The following is a 7,959-nucleotide window of genomic DNA, read 5'->3' on the forward strand; positions in this document are numbered from 1 at the left end:
ATAAGATTGTTCACATTTGGAACTAAAATTTGGCACTGCTACACTTACGCTCCAAAATTGTTGGTATTTGGTATTCTGATACATACCATTTGACATCTCATCTCATTTAAATGTACATTTTGTACGTCAAATTAAAAGTTGCTCTTCCCTCGCTGAAATCGTCATTTACCAGTGAGTTAGCCATTTTTAGCGAAGTTAAAACTTGTTTTATGTGAAAATATTCTAACATAGGACAATCTATATGTATCTTGGGGTAAGTTTATAAAATAATATTTATCAATACAGCATTATTTTACGAAAAAAATTATATATATAAACATTAAGCTTCGTGAAATTGAACTTTGTTATTGTTACAGAAGGCCCGTTTCCACTTTTAAAGTTTAAACCTCTATTTCAAGAAATAAATGATGTAATCCATTAAAAAATACTTAATATAATATCTATAGATGGCGAAGAAAATGTAGGCACGAAACGACCAATTGGTTTCTCGGCGTTGGTTATTATCGCTTTTTTCCAATACTCAAGAAATTATATGGTACTGACGAAACCTAGAACATATGCTGCTGAGATGAACGAAGAGTCTAGTAAATACTAAATAGATGATCTAAGGTAAACATTTTGATTACTTTAGCATTAAAAATATAATTTTTATCCAAGAACCAATTTTTCGATGCAGTCTTGATCATGTCTTGTCTCCAGCAGAGATAAGTCGAACAAAAAACGATAAATAAGATAGGTAAATATTGTAATATATTTGTATTTTTCTACTATACTAAAATTATAAATCTAATAATTTCAGAGATCCCCAAATGTTCAAAATTCCTGATAGAAAAATACATTCTGCCTTTGAAGAAGAAGAATATTACATGTGTATCATACAACAAGGCCCCTGGATATAAAAAGACACAATAGTGCAGACATTTTCAAATTATTGAATTTCGACTATCCTTCAATTTATAATAAATGATAACACAGTACAATTTCGGTTCCTATATTTTTTAAAATATATTGATATAACATTAAGGTTTTGGATAAAAACATTATTCTGCTTTACACAAGTATGAAATACCATCATTACATACATGATGGTTTAAGTACTTATTAAGCTTTTTTAAATTTATCGTTCATAACTATTACTTTTTACAAACTAATTAGAAAATATATTAAAATAAATATATTTATCTACAAAATAAAGTAGATGTTATTGATTAGCTCTATGTGAGGCTGTGTTTTAATTAGTTTTTATTATACTTAAGTTTGTTTTACTGAAAGTTATTTTGTAGTGTGTTAAAAGTTTACTATAATCATTAAATGAAAGAAAGAAAGAAAAAACTTTATTATGCACAATATACAAGATATTTAGATAAAGTAAAGTGCACTGGCCCCCACACTAGGATTCCCTGTGTTGTGGGCAGCCAGTCTCTTCCTTTTGACATGAAAACAGTATTTTATTTTATTTTATATATATTAATTAAATGTTTAAAGTTATTATATTGTTCTTTTATTCACCTATAAAGTAACATGGCTTATATATTTTTCATTTCGGCTTAGCTATGTATTTAACTCGGTTACTACGTTTTCTATAGGCAGTCATTAAATAAGTGGTAGATTTAATTAATCATTTTATTAATATAATATTATTAGATACAAAAAAAAATATTATGAAGTACACAATTATCTTAAACACGGTAATACAATTTTTCATATAAAAATCATAGTTGTCCAAACTGCATTCAAAATAGATTAGTGGTCTCGGTTTAATATCTCTTCTTAACATTTCAATAATTGGTCATTTTCTTCCTCATTCTTGACAACTACCACTGATGGCTGTAATACAATGATTATCTGTTAAAATTGTAAATAGGAAAATGTGGTAGGTCACTGTACTGACACAATAATATTGCATAGCAATTTAATTATTGTAAAGTTAAGGTAAATAATAAAAAAACTTGCATAAAACACACAAAAACTTATATATGGGATATCTTTGTATTTCTAAGTAAAGTATCTTAAAAACATGTTTGATAATATTATAACTAAGCCAAATATTATTAAAAGTTTTATGGTAACAAGGCTTAGTAATTTCGCACAGTATTTGATTCAGTACTATGAATAAAAAAAATCTTGAGCAAACCTATATTTAGACTCAAAAATCCAAATCCAAGTATGTACTTTAAAAACAATTATTTATTAATGAAACAAATCCAAGACCCATAAAGGGTATGTTTAGTTTTAAAGTGTAGTCAGCAGCAATAACTATCTTTTGATTGCTTCATTAAATAAGTTATGGCAATGTTGTTTCCAACATTTAAAATTAACGTTGATCACTTGAAATGGTATGAATTTGAGCAATTGAAAGCTTATATATTTGATCCAACATACCTAACATGATTATTTATACTTGTATTCTGAAATCTGAACAATTAAATTAAATTCAACTTGATCAGTTAAAATTAATACTTCTTATATTTCATGAATGGAATTTGAAGTTAGGAAACCTAAAAATATTTTTTTATTTGACATTTTTAACCAACAATTTCATTATTCTTTACAATGTCGCTTCGATTTAACCTATTACATTTGACTTCAAATTTGCCATCAAACAAACAAACTTTGTTAACTGTTTTACTAGTCACTACTTATTCCTATTTATTTACTATGATAGTTATTATATTTCTAAAATAGTTTTAATAGAATTCAGTTTTTATGAGTGTTAGTAAAAACATAGGTAATATTGTTGTTGTGTGTTTGACCTCTGAATCACTTAAAAAGGTTGCAATAGTAGTTTCATGGCATCTAAAAAGTACCAACACTAGCACTTACACAAATGAATAAATATATCGACGTAGGAAAGCACATTTGCTGTAAGTAGACATATTGCAATTGTTCACCAGAGCCAAAAAACTTTATTAATTTCGGAAAAAAATTAATAGTGTCTGACCTATCCATGATATTGCTACCATTTTTGAAACATATATTTATTTAACTGCCAGTCACCATTTGCAATGTAAACTTTTTATCCAAAGTTACTATAAGTATGTGTTTGGCTACTTACAGCAAACAGTTTTTTAAATCACAAACCTTTAAAACGCTGTAACTAAGGAAGAAAAATGTACGCGCGGAAATATTATCAATTTACAGGCGGTAAATATGCTGTATGCAGTACATTTATGTATTTGGGTACTTTCAATTGCAATTCAAGATGTAAGATTAGTTTATAATTATGATTAGATCTAGAAATGCAGTGGGTCATTTGGTAATGTAATGTTTGCTTGAAATAAAATGTCGTAAATGGTAAAAAAAAACTAAATCTGTAGGTTCCCTAAACTTGCTGTAAGTAAACGAATGTAAAAATCACACGTCGCTGAAATGCTGTAAGTAGCGTTAAGTTTTTAAATGGGAAGAGGTAAGTATTTGTAAAGAAAAAAAATGCAGTTTTTCTTTTGCTGTAAATACAAAATGTCTGAAATGACTAGATTTTGGTCTACATACAGCATTTAATCTTGCTAAAAAAAATATAAGTACGGGCGTTTTCAACGGCGTATGTAATTTTTTTTTCATCGTAGAGACACAGGACCCGGGTCATTCGATGCGGCTTTTTTTTTTGATTCTATTGGCAGGAAAAAGTCACTTTAGGTATTTTGTCTACTTACAGCAAATATGCTTTCCTACGTCGATATAAACACTAATTTTTCTTCTTTATAGATAGGTACCCTTTTATTTTATAATTACTCAACAAAATATTATATGAAAACATTGGTATTAACCTTGGTTACCTTTAGTAACATTTTGAAAATTTAAAACACCTATCCATCCTGTTTACTTTGAATCCGTAGCCCATTTGCTGAGAGAATCACTTTTAGCGTGACATCATCTTTTATCTTTTTGTTAAGATAATATTCTTAAATTTTTTACAATATATCCAGATGTTAGGTATCCCTTGTTTCGTGCTGAAACATAATTAATATTTTTAAGTTTCTGTCGCTCATATACACCACGGCTGGTCAGTTGTCGTGTAAATACGAAATATAAACTCTTAATTGGAAGTTATAAACAAAATACGTAACTTACGATTGACTAATAAATAAACTCACTACTTACCTTTAAGCGGCCCCATTTCCAGATGGGTTTTAATAATTTTCCTCGCTATTCTATTATTTTCCATCAGATAAATCATTTTTGAGATATTTTCACGGTTTATCTTTTTTTTTAATATTTTTTTTAATTTAAACGTCGACCTTTTTGTTTTATTAAAAATATTTTGTTTATGTATGATGAAAATTTTGACAATTAACTCTTTTTATAAAATAAAATGAGTCAATTGTCACGATATTAATAGACAACAACTCACTAGGTTACCTCCCTCCACTTATCAAGACGTAATGTAAAATTTATTAACAGAATACCATGAGATTCCAAAAATTACGTCAGTGACGAAGGGAGCGCTGTTACTGCGTAGTGGACTCACGGAATAACTATTATTTTATAAAAAGAGTTAATTGTCAAAATTTTCATCTTACATAAACAAAATATTTTTAATAAAACAAAATGGTCGACGTTTGAATTAAAAAAAATATTAAAAAAAAGATAAACCGACAGAAACTTAAAAATATTAATTATGTTTCAGCACGAAACAAGGGATACCTAACATCTGGATATATTGTAAAAAATTTAAGAATATTATCTTAACAAAAAGATAAAAGATGATGTCACGCTAAAAGTGATTCTCTCAGCAAATGGGCTACGGATTCAAAGTAAACAGGATGGATAGGTGTTTTAAATTTTCAAAATGTTACTAAAGGTAACCAAGGTTAATACCAATGTTTTTATATAATATTTTGTTGAGTAATTATAAAATAAAAGGGTACCTATCTATAAAGAAGAAAAATGAGTGTTTATATATTTATTCATTTGTGTAAGTGCAAGTGTTGGTACTTTTTAGATGCCATGAAACTACTATTGCAACCTTTTTAAGTGATTCAGAGGTCAAACACACAACAACAATATTACCTATGTTTTTACTAACACTCATAAAAACTGAATTCTATTAAAACTATTTTAGAAATATAATAACTATCATAGTAAATAAATAGGAATAAGTAGTGACTAGTAAAACAGTTAACAAAGTTTGTTTGTTTGATGGCAAATTTGAAGTCAAATGTAATAGGTTAAATCGAAGCGACATTGTAAAGAATAATGAAATTGTTGGTTAAAAATGTCAAATAAAAAAATATTTTTAGGTTTCCTAACTTCAAATTCCATTCATGAAATATAAGAAGTATTAATTTTAATTGATCAAGTTGAATTTAATTTAATTGTTCAGATTTCAGAATACAAGTATAAATAATCATGTTAGGTATGTTGGATCAAATATATAAGCTTTCAATTGCTCAAATTCATACCATTTCAAGTGATCAACGTTAATTTTAAATGTTGGAAACAACATTGCCATAACTTATTTAATGAAGCAATCAAAAGATAGTTATTGCTGCTGACTACACTTTAAAACTAAACATACCCTTTATGGGTCTTGGATTTGTTTCATTAATAAATAATTGTTTTTAAAGTACATACTTGGATTTGGATTTTTGAGTCTAAATATAGGTTTGCTCAAGATTTTTTTTATTCATAGTACTGAATCAAATACTGTGCGAAATTACTAAGCCTTGTTACCATAAAACTTTTAATAATATTTGGCTTAGTTATAATATTATCAAACATGTTTTTAAGATACTTTACTTAGAAATACAAAGATATCCCATATATAAGTTTTTGTGTGTTTTATGCAAGTTTTTTTATTATTTACCTTAACTTTACAATAATTAAATTGCTATGCAATATTATTGTGTCAGTACAGTGACCTACCACATTTCCCTATTTACAATTTTAACAGATAATCATTGTATTACAGCCATCAGTGGTAGTTGTCAAGAATGAGGAAGAAAATGACCAATTATTGAAATGTTAAGAAGAGATATTAAACCGAGACCACTAATCTATTTTGAATGCAGTTTGGACAACTATGATTTTTATATGAAAAATTGTATTACCGTGTTTAAGATAATTGTGTACTTCATAATATTTTTTTTTGTATCTAATAATATTATATTAATAAAATGATTAATTAAATCTACCACTTATTTAATGACTGCCTATAGAAAACGTAGTAACCGAGTTAAATACATAGCTAAGCCGAAATGAAAAATATATAAGCCATGTTACTTTATAGGTGAATAAAAGAACAATATAATAACTTTAAACATTTAATTTAATGATTATAGTAAACTTTTAACACACTACAAAATAACTTTCAGTAAAACAAACTTAAGTATAATAAAAACTAATTAAAACACAGCCTCACATAGAGCTAATCAATAACATCTACTTTATTTTGTAGATAAATATATTTATTTTAATATATTTTCTAATTAGTTTGTAAAAAGTAATAGTTATGAACGATAAATTTAAAAAAGCTTAATAAGTACTTAAACCATCATGTATGTAATGATGGTATTTCATACTTGTGTAAAGCAGAATAATGTTTTTATCCAAAACCTTAATGTTATATCAATATATTTTATAAAAATATAGGAACCGAAATTGTACTGTGTTATCATTTATTATAAATTGAAGGATAGTCGAAATTCAATAATTTGAAAATGTCTGCACTATTGTGTCTTTTTATATCCAGGGGCCTTGTTGTATGATACACATGTAATATTCTTCTTCTTCAAAGGCAGAATGTATTTTTCTATCAGGAATTTTGAACATTTGGGGATCTCTGAAATTATTAGATTTATAATTTTAGTATAGTAGAAAAATACAAATATATTACAATATTTACCTATCTTATTTATCGTTTTTTGTTCGACTTATCTCTGCTGGAGACAAGACATGATCAAGACTGCATCGAAAAATTGGTTGTTGGATAAAAATTATATTTTTAATGCTAAAGTAATCAAAATGTTTACCTTAGATCATCTATTTAGTATTTACTAGACTCTTCGTTCATCTCAGCAGCATATGTTCTAGGTTTCGTCAATACCATATAATTTCTTGAGTATTGGAAAAAAGCGATAATAACCAATGCCGAGAAACCAATTGGTCGTTTCGTGCCTACATTTTCTTCGCCATCTATAGATATTATATTAAGTATTTTTTAATGGATTACATCATTTATTTCTTGAAATAGAGGTTTAAACTTTAAAAGTGGAAACGGGCCTTCTGTAACAATAACAAAGTTCAATTTCACGAAGCTTAATGTTTATATATATAATTTTTTTCGTAAAATAATGCTGTATTGATAAATATTATTTTATAAACTTACCCCAAGATACATATAGATTGTCCTATGTTAGAATATTTTCACATAAAACAAGTTTTAACTTCGCTAAAAATGGCTAACTCACTGGTAAATGACGATTTTAGCGAGGGAAGAGCAACTTTTAATTTGTCAATTGTCGTACAAAATGTACATTTAAGTGAGATGAGATGTCAAATGGTATGTATCAGAATACCAAATACCAACAATTTTGGAGCGTAAGTGTAGCAGTGCCAAATTTTAGTTCCAAATGTTAACAATCTCATTTGAGCGGCGCTTTTGTCGCGGTTATTGTTTAACAGAATACCAAATTGTAACATGACACCGAAACGAACGATTTGACAGCAAAAATCAGCGCTGAGGGTGTGTGAAGTGAGTTACAGAATCGCAGGGCAGTAGTTTTGGAGCCTATTTAATGCAAACCAACAATGAAATCAACATGAATGTTAGTGTAGATGAATAAGATGTTGCTTGTAAATAAAATCATATAAAATATATGTAAATTGAAAACAAGGAACGAACGACAAAATATTGTTACTTGAATGTTTGAAGAAGTTTCCACGGGAAAAATTACTCCCAGATGGATTGGCATACGAAATTTATATTTTCCCGGGAACAAAGCGTCTAAGTTTGTCTAT

The 7,959-nt window shown here is 27.5% G+C and overlaps 2 long non-coding RNA genes across 3 annotated transcripts; one reads left to right on the top strand and one right to left on the bottom strand.

The window, feature by feature from the left end:
• Window positions 1-1,797: 1,797 nt before the first annotated feature.
• LOC125049118 lies at window positions 1,798-7,696 on the bottom strand. Of its 2 annotated transcripts, none has more exons than XR_007116947.1 (4): window positions 7,328-7,696; window positions 6,972-7,224; window positions 3,768-3,950; window positions 1,798-1,827 (listed from the first exon to the last, which is right to left on the bottom strand). It is a non-coding gene; the product is annotated as an uncharacterized LOC125049118 (long non-coding RNA). The 2 variants fall into 2 exon arrangements; XR_007116948.1 differs by having other exon boundaries at window positions 3,777-3,950; window positions 7,328-7,695.
• On the top strand, window positions 4,585-5,941 carry LOC125049119. Its single transcript, XR_007116949.1, has 2 exons — window positions 4,585-4,810; window positions 5,912-5,941. It is a non-coding gene; the product is annotated as an uncharacterized LOC125049119 (long non-coding RNA).
• Window positions 7,697-7,959: the final 263 nt, after the last annotated feature.

Source organism: Pieris napi, chromosome 4 (genome assembly GCF_905475465.1).
Source record: "Pieris napi chromosome 4, ilPieNapi1.2, whole genome shotgun sequence".
Taxonomy (NCBI): Eukaryota; Metazoa; Arthropoda; class Insecta; order Lepidoptera; family Pieridae; genus Pieris; species Pieris napi.